A 15,037-nucleotide genomic window follows, 5' to 3' on the forward strand; every position below is an offset into this window, starting at 1 on the left:
GTGGCAAACCGTTCTGCTCCCTTTGGGAGATGGCACAGCTCTCCAGAGCTTTGACCTAACAGTGGCTAGAACCTCTCTGTTTTTATCTGAGAAACTTTGGCAGAACAAATTTCCATGTGCACAAGCTGTCAGGGGCACAGTGGGTCTCAAATTTCCTTGTGCACCAGGGGACTTGTTAAAATGCAGATTCTTGGGCCCCATCCCAGGGCTTGTGACTCAGCAGGTCTGGAGTTGAGACCTTAGAATGTGCATTTGAATGAGGACCTCTCGCCTAGTGATTCTGATGGATATCAGACCATAGTTCAAGACATTTGGTGGATTTCAGTCATACTTGATTTGTTGGGAGGCCTAAATCAAAAACCTACAGTAGGAGACTGGGGGGCTTCAGATGGAGCTTCACACTCATCTTACAGGTGTTAAAACTGAGGCTCAGACAGGTTTTTTTGTTTGTTTGTCTGTCTGAGACAAGGTCTGGCTCTGTCACCCAGGCTGGAGTTCAGTGGCACAATTACAGCTTACTGCAACCTCAGCCTCCTGGGCTCAAGCCATCCTCCCATCTCAACCTCCTAAGTAGCTGGGACTACATGTCTGTGCCACCCAGGTGCACCAGAACTACAGGTGGCTAATTAAAACATTTTTTTTCTTTTTTGTATAGGCGGGGTTTCTCTATGTTGCCCAGGCTGATCCTGAACTTCTGGACTCAAGTGATCCTCCCACTTTGGCCTCCCAAAGTGCTGGGATTATAGGCATGAGCCACCCTGCAGGCCCAGACAGCATTTTTAAGGCCTTGAAACTCTTCTGTATAATACTGTAATGGTGGATACCTATTGTGCATCTGTTACCATCTGTAGGACTGGATAACACAGAGTGAACCCTGAAGTAAACTATGGACTTCAGTTAATAATAATGTATCAGTATTGGTTCATAAATTGTAACAATTGTGCCACACTAATGCAAGATGTTACTCATCAGGAAAACTGAGGAGAGAGAAGGGGAGGAAGTACGTGGGAAACTCTGTACTTTCTGCCAACCTAAAACTGCTCTAAAAAATAAATAACAGTCCGGGCACAGTAGCTCACGCCTGTAATCCCAGCACTAAGGGAGGCTGAGGTGGGCAGATCACTTGAGGTCAGGAGTTCCAGACCAGCCTGGCCAACATGGTGAAACCCCATCTCTACTAAAAATACAAAAATTAGCTGGGTGTGATGGTGCCTGCCTGTAATCCCAAGCTACTCGGGAGGCTGAGGCAGAATTGCTTGAACCTGGGAGGCAGAGGTTGCACTGAGTTGAGATCACACCACTGCACTCCAGCCTGGGTGACAGAGTGAGACTCCATCTCAACAAAACAAAACAAAACAAAACAAAAAACAAATACCCTGAGGCCACAGAGACATTGGGTCAGATACCCACAACTAGGAAGTGGTGGAGTCAGATTGGAACCCAAGTAGGCTTAAGCACTGTGCCCAGTTTGGATTCAAGGGTTGCCCAGCCTTCCCTCTTCTCGCCAGTCTCTCTGAGACCCTTACTGCTGACTGTGTGGATGGTCTCTGTCTTCTCTCCCACAGAATGGCCCTGCTGTCAAGGAGTTGGGGAGTCCTTGATTGGGACTGGCTAGTCTTGCCACAGCCCTGGCCTCGCTGGTTACTAAACTGCCCCAGGTTCCCTGAGTCTACATCCCTCTAAGTCTCCTGAGAATTCTCACTGCCCCAAGGAAAAAGTCCAGCCTTCCTTCTTTGCCTGGCATTCAAAACCCCTTGTGTTCTCTCTAATCTCATCAGCTCCCACTGCCTCCCCTAGCTAGTCCTTATGTCAGTGTGGGACACCAGTCCTGGGATCCACCGTAAGGTTCATTCTGCATTCACAGGTTAAAGGTCTTGACAAGTCCTGCAGTAAAGAGATCCGTTCCTCATTTAATCCAGAACTTCCCAGATGTACTTAACCACAGGACCCATTTTCTCCCAACAGCATGACACACAAAGCCTTTTTTGCCCAGTGCAGCCCAGTGCACAGGTCCCGATATTGCCTCTCCCCAAGTAGGCTTGGCCTTCTTTTAGTGCCTGTGCATGGAAGGCCCTCAATTCTCCTCTCCATTCTCCTTGGCCTTCAAGGCTCTACCTTAGGCCTCCCTCCAGGCAGCTGTTCTTCATCATCCCCCCTGGGCTGCAGGACCTCTGTGGGCAGCATTTACAGTATGTGGTTTGGCCTCCCCTTCCCGTTGCCTACTGTGAGCAAATATCTGTGCGTGAATGAATGAATAATGAGTGAATGTTGTCCCAGGGGCCTGTCGGTCACTTCTTCTTTGCCCCGACCAGGCCAATGTCATATGGAAGGTCGCAGAGAGCACAGCAGGAAGCAGAAGTGGGTGGCCCTGGGCTGTACCTTTGAGCTGCTCTCCCGAAAATCTCTGTTCTTTCAGACTCCCAGACCGCCCCCCCATCATCCCTTGGTGTCCTCCTAGGCCTTCCCCACTCCGGAATTAAACCTCAGCCCCTTCCCACAGAGTTTTCTCAAACCTGTGACGTTTCTTCAAAAGGTGGTGGAGGTGCTCAGCAGTGCAAGGTGGGGGGTGGAGGGGGTGGGGAGTAGAGGGAGTGGGGGGTCCCACGGGTTTGGGTCTTGCCCAGTGGGCACATGGCCTGTGTAATAGGAAACAAGTCCATTCTCCCGCTGTTTGGGGGCAGAGGAGCTGGCGGGGCGGGGGAGGGGGAGATGTGGGGTCAGGTATTCTTGGTGGTTGGGCTTCATTCTGTGGCTGATGGGGTGGCTTAAAAGATCTTAACAGAGAGAGATCAGGAAGCCAGACTGCAAGGTGGGGGACATTTCCTAAGAGCAAGTGTACCCTCTATTCCCTCTTTTGAGGAACAAAGAGTATCTTTGCTGGGGCCCAAGTCATCCATGAGAACAGACAGCAGCGGTGTCCCAGGGCAGGGCTTGCCTGGCGTGGATTGGGGTGGCACTGCTCCCAGTGAGGGGCAGCACAAGGGGAGACAGAAATGGAGGAACAGCTCCGTAAAGGTGAGCCCAGTGTGCACCGGTGCCCAGAGCTGCCTGATGGAGGAAGAGCTCCGTAAGGGCGAGCCCAGTGTGCATAGGTGCCCCGAGCTGCCTGCGTGAGGCTGGAGGCTAGTTTGGATGAGGGCATGGCTCAACTTTCACTTGGCACATTGAAATAGCTTTTGCTGTCTGCTAGGGTGTGGAAAACTGTTTTTCCATGGCCCCAAGCAGTGCTATAGCCACAGCTGAGGAGGGAGGAATCTCTCCCTGCCTCTCTTCCCAACTCTTGGCTTTTGCTTCCTTAAATTTGGTTGAAACAATTCCCTAAGATCTAATGCTGGGAGGCTCCCCTTCCTTCATTACACAGTGAACTCAGGTGCTCTATCTGCATTCTCCCTAAATCCTCCTGAGCTTTTAGGTAAGAGGCCAGTGATTTCACAATCGGCAGCAGAGGCCTAAGGCCATTCCATCAAACTGAAGATGGCAGCAAGTTGTCCTCACTTCTTCATTGAGCACCTATGGGCGTGTACTGGAGCAAGGATGGTGCCAGGGATTCTCCTGCTCTGGTTCCTCCTGCAGGGTCCCTGCTCAGCTGGGCAGCTGCCCTCACTCTGGGCGGGTGGCATGTGAATGTCAACAGGGCCCCTCTCAGTCAGGGGCTCTTGGCCATTTTTTGTGCCATGGATCGCTTCTCAAAATCATATTTTCTTTTCTTTTCTTTTGAGACGGAGTCTCACTCCATTGCCCAGGCTGGAGTGCAGTGGTGCAATCACAGCTCACTGCAGCCTCGACCTCCCTGGGTTCAGGTGATCCTCCCACCTCAGCCTCCCAAGTAGCTGGGACTATAGGCATGCACCACCATGCCTGGCTAATTTCAGAATAATATTTTCATACACATAAACTATGTAGGATTACAAAGTAAGCTAGTTATATTTATATACAGTTGTCAAAATATTTTTAAAATATATAATGTGGTACTATGTGCATAGGTTTCTTTATTAACATATTTGAATAACAAGATCAAGGGGTAGGCCTATTAAACAATGGTAAATTGAAGTAGAGATGAGTGTAAACAATATTTTAAGATACCTGTGGCAAACTGTAAAGGGATATGAAAAACTCTGTGATTTCTATTGGCGCTGCTGATTCAACTGCACTTTGCTACCTTTGTTCATAACCAAGGAAATAGAAATGACTGAAAATAAAGTTGTATTCTATTCCAATCCAAGTGCACAGACCCCTGAATTCTATAGTTTGTGGACCCCAGTTGTGAGCTATTGGAATGAGGCTGTTCTAGCTACTGAAAATGAGGCTTTAGGTATCCTCTGTGAATTCCTAACAAACCCCCCAGCCCCACACTCTATGATCACAGAGCCAGGCTAGAAACTTCCAGCACTGCACCTGGACACCCACACACTCATCAGGGCCCACTCCTCTGGACCGCCCAACCTCACCATCCAGGTAGAAATGGACCTGACTGGGGCATTTTGCTAGGGCAGCAGTCCCCAACCTTTTTGGCTCCAGGGACTGGTTTTATGGAAGACAAATTTTCCATGGATGGAAGGTGGTGGGGAATGGTTTTGGGTGAAACTGTTCCACTTCAGATCATCAGGCATTAGATTCTCATAAGGAAGGTGCAACCTGGATCCCTTGCATGTGCAGTTCACAATAGGGTTCGTGCTCCTCTGAGAATCTTGTGCTGCCACTGATCTGGCAGGAGGCAGAGCTCAGGCAGTAATACTCACCTGCAGCTCACCTCTGGCTGTCCAGCTCGTTCCTAACAGGCCACAGACAGGTATCGGCCCCCTGCCTGGGGGTTGGGGACCCCTGTGTTAGGGAATTGGTGGAGGCCTCTATATCTAGTTTGCAGAATGGGTGGAACTCTTCCATTCCTGCCCCACTGTGGTCCCTCTGAACAATTTTACTGATGAAGACACTCAGGCCCAGAGTAGGGCCAGGGCTCAGGTCTTCAATTTACCACTGCACCATTCTTCCTGCTGCCAGTGTGGCATGGGCACTATGGAGACGAATTTGTGTTTTTTGCTACCTGTGTTACTGCCCCTGAGCCCCCGGCCACCATAGGCACAAAGGTAGCCACACCTTGGGACAAGTTTGTGTTAACTGGCCAAGAGAAGGAGCTGCCACAATACGTTCCTCTCTGTGTTCCCAAAGGTCTCACTATTGAGAATATTTGGCCAGGACCCCGGGATGGGACAAGGTGGGGGATGAAGGAGGGAAGTGTGGTTGAGAAGCACTGTGGCTTAGATAGGAGATTTCTCCTGACCAGAAGGAGTCTGAAGCCTATGAGTCCCTATATTCATTTGGGACGGTGCCAGCTCCCCACAACACCCTGGCAAAGCCCAGCAAGGAGCTGCTGGGTGTGCCCAGGGAGGCTGGACCCTAAGCCCAGAGCTCCTGGTTTTGGCTGAGATTTCTGTGTCCAGAGTGTGGCCTGGGGTAGCAGACCATGGACCCCAAAGAGCCCTGTGGACTGGATCAGTGGTCTTCTGAGACAGACGTGTTAGTTACCCACCCAACAGCCATTCTCCCATCTTCCTTAAAGAACCCACATTTTATTCTAGATGCAGCTTGCTCGGGAAGGTGGGCCTTTCCCCCAGCTCCAGAGGGTGACCCATGAAAGCTCTAAACCAAATGTGCTGATTTTCTCTTTGCTAGGGATTGATTTAGGACTCAGTCCTGCCCAAGAGAACTTGGGAGAAGTCTGGGAAGGAGATACAGGTGGTCTGTACCTGCTACCTGCCCTGAAGATGGTTTTGTGAGCTCTGCAGCTCTGGCAGCCATGGTGTGACCACGAGGTAGCAAGTCTAGGGTAAAAGGCCCATACACTGAGGACGATGGAATGGAAGGATGGAAAGTTCCTAAATGCTTAGATACATCAGGGAACTATGAAACCACTCTGAGGACTGCCTGCCTCTAGACCTCTTGCTATGTGAAATAACTAAATCACTTTTTAGCTTAAGCCGCTATCAGGCTTGTATGTATGCCCCATACATTCTTAACTGGCACAGTATCTCAGTGGTTTCAATACAGACTCATACGCACGGGGGCTTTCTCCAGATTGTGGGGTCCATAAGATGGCAGAAGTTTTGTAAAGTTCCAAGGAAGAACCACAGTAAAGGTTGCAGGTGGATTTCCTCCAGCCCGGCAGGATAGGGCATTGCCTTTAGAAATTTGAGTTTAGTTCAGCCTTTCCTTTTATCTTATTTGTTTCTTTTTTAGACACAGGGTCTCACTCTGTTGCCCAGGTTGGAGTGCAGTGGCACAATCATAGCCCACTGCAACCTCAAACTCTTGGGCTTAAGCAATCCTCCCACCTCAGCCTCCCAAGTAGCTAGGACTACAGGTACATGCCACCATACCTAGCTAATTTTTTTATTTTTATTTTTTGTAGAGACAGGGTCTCATTATGTTGCCCAGGCTGGCAATCTTTCTTTTTTATCCTCCATCAGAGGAAGCAGCAACCCTCTCTAATGCTGCTCTCTCCTTGTGTGGTACACTGTAGTAGTTAAGTGTTAGCTCTGGAGATATATCACATGTTCTTCTCACCAGCCCTGTGATCTGGGGCCTCAGTTTCTTCATCTGTAAAATGAGGACAGTAACACTAAAGAAATAAAGATAAGGAATGTACTCAGAACAGTACCTGGCACAAAGGAAGTGCTTGCCAAGCATTAACTGTTATTTTTATTATTTTCTTTACCACATCCTCTTCCCTCGATTACCCCATCTTCCTGACATCTCCACTTCCTCCTTCTCAGTAGCAGTTTTTCCCACTCACCTTGTGTCCATGTTAAATCCCTCCTCAGTGGGTCTACTACCTTATTCTCACCTGGGTTCTTTACCTTCTTGACAAACTGTCTTCAAAGAGGAGTCTGTGTTTGTCACCTGTTTTCTCACCATGACTCCCTAGCAAACACTCTGACACCTGCCTTCAGCATCTACCCTTCTTCCACAAGGACTGTGTCATATTCTACAGCAGTCTCTGATCAACAAATCTCGCTGTCCTGGGTCCCACGCCTCTCCACCATGCCTGCCACCCCCTTCAACAGGGAGCTCCTCTGCCTCAGTGGTGTGTCTGTCTCCCACCTCCCAGTGCCTTCCAGCTCTATCTCCCCAGTCTGGTCACTGGGCCAGCTTCCTCCTGCCTTTGACTTAGCTCACAGAGCAAAGTCCTTAGCCTGTGGCTTTCCTTTCTTCCCAGCTGTACTGGCCCTCCAGCCTGGTCCTCTCTCTAGAGCCTGGATCTGACTCCGGAGGCTTTCTGTGGAATCCTCCCACTGGACTACCCCATCTCTTCCCACTTAACCTTCCTAAACTAACCTCTCTAGACCAACTCTCCCATCAGACTCCCCCACTCTGGCCCACAATGCCATCTGTCTCTTGGCCATTTAGCAGGGCCACCTTGCTGGCCCCTCCCTGCCTCTGCCTTGTTTCCCTGTTCATCCCACATCTCAGGGCCCCTCTGTGATAATGCTCCTCCTAGCTATTCTGTGTTGGCCACTCTAGGCCCCTTCGCACCTATTCTGTATAAGATTAATAATACACAATGAGTTCCTCCCTCTACGCTCTTCCTTTTCTTATCTGTTCTGCTGCCAGATCCTTCTTCCTTAATGCTGCTGAGACACCTCATCCTCTTGCTCAAAAGCCAAAAATAGCCCCCTCTTGCTTACAGCATCAGGTACCATACCCCGCCTGGCTGTGTTAGTTCCCACAGTAGGAACACAGCTGGGTTACCGCAGCTCTTGCGTGTATTACAACCCTGGTATATGCAGCCTTTCGGGCAAGGTCTGCAGAGTGTGGAGTTAAGAGCCTCAGCTTTGCATTCAAAAAGACCCGGGGTTGCATCCCGTCTTTGCCACTTATTAGCCATGCGTATTTGTCAGGGTTCTCCAGAGAAACAGAACCAACAGGATATATGCAGAACTTGCAAAAATCTCTCTCTCTCTATCATCTATCTATATCTACCTGTATCTATATCATCTATCTATGTCATCTATATCTATATCTGTATCTATCATCTATATCTATAATCTATATCTGTATCTATCAACTGTCATCTATCTATATCTGTATCTATCATCTATTATCTATCTATCTATCATCTATCTATCTATCTATCTATCTATCTATCTATCTATCTATCTATCTATCATCTATCATCTATCATCTATCTAATCTATCTATCTTTATTTTTAGGAACTGGCTGACAAGATTGCCGGGGATTAGCAAGTCTGAAGTTTGTAGGACAGACCAGCTGGCTAGCAATTCAGGTAAGAGTTGATGTTGCAATCTTGAATCTGAAATTCATAGCGCATGCCAGGCAGGCTGGAAACTCAGGCAAGATCTCTGTGTTGTAGTCTTGAGTCAGAATTCCTTCTTCTAGAAACCTCAGCTTGGCTCTTAAGGCCTTTTCCTGATTGGTTGAGGCCCACCCTCAGTAGGGAGGGTAATCTGCTTTGCTTACAACCAACTGATTGTAAATGCTAATTCCATCTACAAAATTTCTTTGCAGCAACATCTAGACTGTTTAACCAAATAACTGGGCATGTAAGCCTGCTTGTCACACCATGCATTTTGGAGCAGGGTATTTTCCTCCTCTGAGCCTTATTTTCCTTCTCCAAGATGTAATCTTGGAAGAGCTTAGCTCATAGGACTAGTGAGGGTAAAGTGCATACACAGAGTGCACAGTAAATATTAGCTATTTTTACTATTGTTGTGGTTGTATCAGTGGGTACTCAAAAACACTTGTGGATGATGTTAATACTCTTGGGAATATGGGACCTACAAAACAAGGCTGCTGCCCTCCAGTTTTTGGTTGGGCTGTGTAGGTATAACACAAAACTATGGAGGTGAACTGTGCTTATTCCCATCTGACTCCGTGGCCCAACAGACTGGTTCAGAGCCTTTAGTTCATGTACAAACTCCCAAAGGAACAAAATCTTCCACAATTCTTCACATTCATTTTTGGGAAGGGAGGAAGAAAGTTTCTCCACTGGTTTCTTCATTTTTGAGGGGATTTGGAACAATATGTCAAAAAGAATTAAATTTCACTTCTTCAGCAGCCATTTCACATTTTGTAAGAACTGCACATTTATGCCAGTAAACAACGAAGCAGGAACAAGACGATAGCTCAGTTTTCCTGGAAATCAGGAAATCAATCAAGCTGTCTCAAACTGAGATGTCTGCATTGTGAAATCTTGCTAACATTCCCAAAAGCTGTTTTAAATAAGAGTAATTTTTATAAATGGAAATTCTCTCCCTCTCTCTTTCTCCCCCCTCACCCCTCTCCCTTCCTTCCCTCCTTTCTTTTTTTAAACCAGTGTTGCCCACTGACTACTTCTGATGTGTTCGGCCTAGGCATCAATTTTTAAAAATAGGTGGGAGGGGATATGGGTTTCTCTGCTTCTCTCTCTGAGACCTTTTCATTGTTTCTGCCCAATTAATTGGCACCCATCTCTGCCTGCCTAGGAGTCTGCTTGCCTTTGTCCACACCAGCCCTGCCTGTTCCTATCTTTTTTTTTTTTTTTTTTTACAGTGAAGCCATTACTTCAGCTGCCTCTTTCAGAACCAGGAATAAAATGATCTCAAAAGAACTTCTCTGTGTACAGTATTAAGATTTTATATATATAATATTATATACACTTATATATATGTGTGTGTATATATTATGTATGTATATATGTGTATATATATATATATATACACATACACTTTTTATTTTAAGGGTACAGTGGGGCATGCCTGTATTCCCAACTACTTGGGAAGCTGAAGCAGAAGGATCACTTGAGCTCAAGAGTTCAAAACCAGCCTGGGCAACACAGCAAGGCCTCATCCTTTAAAAAACAAACAAAAACTTATACAATGAACAACTTTTTTATTTTAGATTTATAGAATAGATGCAAGAAGAGTACAGAGAATTTCCATATATGCTGCACCCAGCTTCCTTCTTATTAATATCTTAGTACAGTACTTTTTTCACAACTAATGAACCAATATTGATGTATTATTATTTATTTATTTTTCTTGAGACAGAGTCTCACTCTGTCACCCAGGCTGGGGTACAGTAGCATGATCTCAGCTCATTGCAACCTCTGCCTCCCGGGTTCAAGTGATTCTCCTGCCTCAGCCTCCCGAGTAGCTGGGATTACAGGCCCGCACCAACACACCTGGCTAATTTTTGTATTTTTAGCAGAGACGGGGTTTCAGCATATTGGTCAGGCTGGTCTCGAACTCCTGACCTCAGGTGATCCACCCACTTTGGCCTCCCACAGTGGCGTGAGCCACTGTGCCTGGCCTGATACATTATTATTATAAGTTAAGTTCATACTTTATTCAGTTTCCTTTGTTTTTACCAAAGTTCTATGGTAAAACTTATTTCCTAAAGTTTTACCTAATGTTCTTTTTCTGTTCAGGATCCCATCTAGGATGCCATATGCATTTAGTCATGATGTGTCCTTAAACTCCTCTTGGCCATGACAGTTTCTCAAATTTTTCTTGTTTCCGATGACCTTGGTGGTTTTGAGGAGTACTGGTCAGGGATTTTGTAAAATGTCCTTCAACTGGGACTCGTTCTAATGTTTTTCTCGTGATTGGACTCCAGTGATGTGTTTTTGGAAGGAAGACTACAGTAGTAAAGTAACCTTCTCATCACATCACATCAAGGCTATATCCTATCAATATGACTTAGCACTTTGATCACCTGGCTAAGGTGGTGTTTATCAGACTTCTCCACTGTGAAGTGATTTTCTCCCCCTTCTTCCCACACTATAATATTTGGAAACAAGTCACTAAGCACAGCCCATACTTAAGGAGGGGAAGTGTACTCCACTTCTTTGAGGAAGGAATATCTAGATAAATTATTTGGAATATTTCTATATGGGCTATTTTTCTCAATAATTTAGGTCTATGGACCTGCAGGTGTTTATTTTATACCTTGGTTATAATCCAATAAATAACATAATAAAAATAAGTAATAATAGTGATATGGTTTGGCTGTGTCCCCACCCAAATCTCATCTTGAATTGTAGCTGCCATAATTCCCACATGTTGTGGGAGGGTCCCGGTGGGAGAGAACTGAATCACAGGGGAGGTTCCCCCATGATTCTGGAGGTAGTGAATAAGTCTCACAGGATTTCACAGTTTGATAAGGGGTTTCCCCTTTTGCTTGGCTCTCACTTTCTCTTGCCTGCCACCATGTAAGAAGTACCTTTTGCCTTCCTCCATGATTGTGAGGCCTCCTCAGCCACATGGAATTGTGAGTCCATTAAACCTCTTTTTCTTTATAAATTACCCAGTCTTGGGTATGTCTTTATCAGCAGTGGGAAAACGGACTAATACAAACAGTAAATAAAATTTTTTTTTTGAGATGGAGTCTTGAATTGCTTGAACCCCAGGCTGGAGTGCAGTGGCACAATCTCAGCTTACTGCAACCTCTGCCTTTGGGGAAGTAGGAATGTTCTAGGAAAAGATACTGACAGATACCTCTGGGTCTGGGCTTTTCTTTTGGGGAAGTTTATAAATGACTAAATCATACTCCTTGTTATAGGCCTGTTTAGACGTTCTGTATCTTCTTGAGACAGTTTTGCTTTTTATCTTTTTTGTTGCTGTTAATTCCAAAGACTTAAAACTATGGTTTCTATCTATGAATTTAGTCATTTCAACCAAGTTACTGTGGTGTGGGTTCTGCCTCTGTGGTTCAAGCAATTCTCCTGCCTCAGCTTCCCAAGTAGCTGGGATTATAGGCGCCCACCACCATGCCCAGCTAATTTTGTATTTTTAGTACAGATGGGGTTTCACCATGTTGCCCAGGCTGGTCTTGAACTCCTGATTTCAAGTGATCCACCTGCCTTGGCCTCTCAAAGTGCTGGGATTACAGGCATGAGCCACTGTTCCTGGCCAGTAAATAATTTTTTTTTTTTTTTGAGACGGGGTCTCACTATGTCACCTAGGCTGGAGTATAGTGATACGATCTCAGCTCACTGCAACCTCCACCTCCCAGGTTCAAGTGATTCTCCTGCCTAAGCCCCGCGAGTAGCTGGGATTACAGGTGCCCGCCACCATGCACGGCTAATTTTTGTATTTTAGTAGAGACAGGGTTTCACCACATTGGCCAGGCTGGTCTCGAACTCCTGACCTCAAGTGATCTGCCCACCTTGGCCTCCCAAAGTGCTGGGATTACAGGCGTGAGCCACGGCGCCTGGCCAGTAAATAAATTTTTAAAGAGCTCTACCTTTTGACTTGATTTGTAGGCTTTACTTCCTTTTGTGTGAATTGAGCCCATTTCCCTGAAAGGACCCGGAGGTACTGCTCACAGCCAGAGGGAGTCAACTCATCAGTCATGCAAACACACGGAGTCCTGGGGGTGGTGGAAAGATGTTTCACTTCTCCCATTTTGATGCTGACCAATCCAGAGTTCACTTTGGATGGGCACCCTGGAGGCCCTTCCCCCTCTCATCTGGCTGCTTCCTTGTTGATCCTCTCTCCCTTTTCCATCCTAACACACACCTATCCCCTGGTAAGACATGTAGGGGATCTTCATTCTATTTGCATGAAATAAGGAAATAAAATATAACAGATATAAGTCATGGGTAGTGTAGCTATCCTTTTGTTGCATGTTTTCTAGGTGCACTCTTCTGGGTACTTTAAATATATCACGTCTAATCTTCACACTAATTACACAGCAATTATTATTCCAATTTAACAAACATAGAAACTGAATCTCTAAGAGGTTTTTTTTTCTTAATTCCCCCAAAGTTTTCCTCTTACTGCAGTTTTTTCTTTTCAGTCTCTTCCACCAGCAACTCCTCTCATGCATCTCCTAATGGTGGAGTGCCCATGGCTCTCTCCTTGGTTGCCCTTTTCTGTTCATGCTCCTCTCTAAATGGTCTCTTCTACTCTCCTGGCTTTCCATACCATCCATATCCTGATGACTAGCAAATGCACATCTCTACCTTGGATGTTTGTATTTGATTTTGGACAAGTCAACATCTTCGAGTGTTTTAAATCAAAAGTCAGAGGTTCTACTTCTAGTAGTGGTGGAGTCGCTTGTATTGTATTACATCATTACAGAAATAGTAAAAAACACAACTATTGGAAGGCACTGGAGAGACCAAAAGCAGGCAGAAACAAGAGGGGAGTAAGCCACCAGAAGAAGGGAGTGCAGCGGGGAAGATTTGTGATCACAAGGCTTTCGCCTGAGGGTACTCTTCAGAACAGGTAGCACAGGATGGCCAGAAAGTGGCTAGTCTTACTGGTTTGACAAGTCAGAGAATGGGATTTAGAAAGAAAATCTAAGAAATGAAGAAACCACAGAGGCTTCTTAAAAGTGCATATAAAATTTGATCAAATCCTTGGCTGACTGCTGACGTGCATGGATAGGGGATACTTTAAGAAGCCCAGCAAGAAACAAGCAGAAGGTAAAAGACAGGAAGTTGAAAGAACTGAGCAGAAAGTTTAGCTGCCACTCTATCTCAGGGGACACAGAATTTGGAAATTTATGCCTGCCAAGTTAGCTGCCTGAAAATAAATGCTCTTCAGAGGAAGGTAACAGAATCCAGATTCTCTACATTGTATTATCTATAATGTCTAGAATAATAAAAATTTTTTAAAACTCTAAACTTGAAAACAAGCAGGGAAATGTGATCCACAGTCAAAAGAAAAGCAGTCGGCCAGGTGCAGTGGCTCACACCTGTAATCCCAGCATTTTGGCAGGCTGAGTCGGGCAGATCACGAGGTCAAGAGATTGAGGCCATCCTGGCCAACGTGGTGAAACCCCATCTCTACTAAAAATACAAAAATTATCTGGGCGTGGTGGTGCGTGCCTGTAATTCCAGCTACTCAGGAGGCTGAGGCAGGAGAATCACTTGAACCCGGGAGGCAGAGGCTGCAGTGAGCCAAGATGGCACCATTGCACTCCAGTCTGGGTGACAGAGTGAGACTCTGTCTCAAAAAAAAAAAAAAAAGAAAAGAAAAGCAGTCAATGAGAACCAATCCTGAAACTCTTCATACACTAGAATTAGTAGTCAAAGATTTCAGAGCAAATATAATATATGTTTTCAAGGACTTTGAAAACACAGTCATAATGAATGAACAGATGGGCAATTTCAACAAAGAATGAGAAACTACAAAAAAGAACCAAATGGCAATTCTAAAATTAAAAAGCATGATATCTGAAGTGAAAATCTCACTAGACAGGCTTAATAAGAAAAGGTGAAGTTGAATAAAAATCAATAAAATTTATAATAATCTGAGGAACAGAGATGAAAATATTTGAAAAGATAATCAAAGCTTCAGTAACTTATAGGACAATATAAAATCATCTAACATACACAAAATTCATTTCCTAGAAGGGGAAGAAATAAACAATGGGACAGAAAAAACATTTGGAGAAGTAAATTATTTAGAGAAATAATGGCCAAAAATTTCACAAGTTTGATGATAAATATAAGCTTACAGATCCAAGAAGCTCAACACAACTTGAAAAATACAAAGAAAACTACTCTTGAACATATCATAATCGACCTACTAAAAAACAGAAAATCTGGAAAATGACCAAGAAAAACAGCATATACTATATACAGGGAACCATGAGTAGAAAAATCAGCTAACTTCTCATCAGAAATAATGAAGGCCAAAAGACAATGGAATGCCATATTTAATGTGCTAAAAGTAAAACCCTGAAACCCGGAATTCTATATATACAATGTATTTATTTCATTATTATCATGTTGCTAATATCCTCACTTACATACTTTAATATATTTATTATGCTTATTCTAAACTCTTGGTTCATCTGTTCTAATGCATCTCCTTCTGATGGTATCTGTCATCTGGCCATGATTTTTTTTATTTTTTTATTTTGAAGTGGTTGTGTTACTCAGATATCTTAGTTTGGTCTGTGAACTCATATCCCCTAGCTCCTCTGTCCAATAAGGAACACTGGGGAAGGACAGAAGCCACAGTATCACAGTAATGAGCTAAAGGGTGTGTGTGTGTGTGTGTGTGTGTGTGTGTGTGTGTGTGTGTG

The 15,037-nt window shown here is 45.0% G+C and overlaps 1 protein-coding gene across 1 annotated transcript in view; it reads left to right on the plus strand.

Moving 5' to 3' along the window:
• The window catches only part of BRPF3 (bromodomain and PHD finger containing 3), a 92,899-nt gene that overhangs the window by 771 nt on the left and 77,091 nt on the right, over nt 1–15,037 (plus strand). The window lies entirely within an intron of this gene.

This window comes from Hylobates moloch, unplaced genomic scaffold (genome assembly GCF_009828535.3).
Source record: "Hylobates moloch isolate HMO894 unplaced genomic scaffold, HMol_V3 SCAFFOLD_20, whole genome shotgun sequence".
NCBI classification, from domain to species: Eukaryota; Metazoa; Chordata; class Mammalia; order Primates; family Hylobatidae; genus Hylobates; species Hylobates moloch.